Here is a 1,576-nt window from a genome sequence, read left to right on the forward strand (position 1 = left end):
GTCTCTGTCCTGTAAATTTTAGGTCACACTTTCTTCTAGACAGATCTCAGCATCTTTAGAGATACATTGGCCCAGGATTTCTCAGTTAACCTCACACAGGAAGGAATGTTGTAATGTTCCTTCCAGAACTCTTGAAGCATTAAATATATATCTGAGGCAATCTGGAGGCACCTTCTGAAACATTTCCTTTGTGTATAGTTTTCTTAAAGTTAGCTGTAACTTGCTGGTGCATAGGATGCAGGAGAAGAGTTCTGTTAGGTGGGAAGAGCTGGATTGAGAACCATTGGAATTCTTTAGCCAATTCTTCTTCCAAATTGTGTGGGTGAGCAGGACCGCTGTTTGATGAGAAGAGCCTTACCATTTCCTCTATAAATTTTTTCAAATGCTAATTTTATTACTAAAACATTTGATAACGACATGAAGTCATATAATCGATCAGCAAATTTTAAAACTTTATGGCCTAAGGACAGCAATTACAATTTTCAAATTATAATTTTTTCATTCATTTATTTATTCCATTTATGCTGCATATTTACAAGTGGCAGGCACTGGAAACACAGTGTAAAGTGCTAGAGATGGATGGTGGTGAGGCTTGCGCAACAACATGAAGGTGTTTAAGGACAACGAGCTTAGAAATGGTCAAATGGAGTACTCTCCAGGTAAGAAAATGATAAATTTATTGTAGGAAACACCTTGGGACCATAATGCTAAGTGAAACAAATCAGATGTAGAGGTGTGAATGTTGCGTGGTTTCTTTATGTAAGAAACCCAAAGTACAAATAAATTTAAACAGCAAAAGAAAAGGTAGGTAGAAAACAGAATGAAAGACTATGTGGAGCTGGAAAGGGATCCAGGGCTGGATGGGAGATGATGTGGGGTTGTGGGGGAGGGGAAGGGAAGTAGAAATGATCAAGATGTGAAGCGCACGTGCCCTGCTCCTCATGGCAGATATGCTCAGCATGCACTGCAAACATATACAGATAAAAAGGGAAATGATAAATAAGAGATAAATAAGATTTAAAAATAGATACTTGGATTCCAGGAACCCCCAGACCCAGTCATAGTCCAGGCCCGGTGAGTATGTGGGACAGCTTCCGGCTACCTTGTGCTGGTGGGACCTACTGGCCCCACCCAGGTACAGTGTGGGTGAGAACTTTTTCACCCTCTTGGGATGCCCCCCATCACTCCGTAGTACCCCCCCACCCATAGAGTAGGAATTTCTTTCACGTTCCAGGAACCTCCAGATCCAGTCCTAGTCCAGGCCCGGCGAGTATGTGGGAGAGCTGCCTCTCCCTGCTACACCACCTCGTCCCCTCCAGATTCAGCTCAGGCCGGGCATACAAGCCTGGAGTGAAACCCTGCAGCTGCAATCCCTGCAGAGAGTGTAGGGCACAGAAACACCCAGCTAGGTCAGGAGCAGAACATCTTGCCAGAGGGGCACAACAGGTTCACCCCCAAGGGCAGCAACAGGAAGGAGCCGAGCAAAGCAGCCAGACCCAAACCAGGCACATCTGGATACATCCAAACTTTGTAGATCTGCACCTGAACTTCAGTAGGTGCTAAGGTTATAACTGCA

This window comes from Octodon degus, unplaced genomic scaffold, assembly GCF_000260255.1.
Source record: "Octodon degus isolate 3935 unplaced genomic scaffold, OctDeg1.0 scaffold00015, whole genome shotgun sequence".
Taxonomy (NCBI): Eukaryota; Metazoa; Chordata; class Mammalia; order Rodentia; family Octodontidae; genus Octodon; species Octodon degus.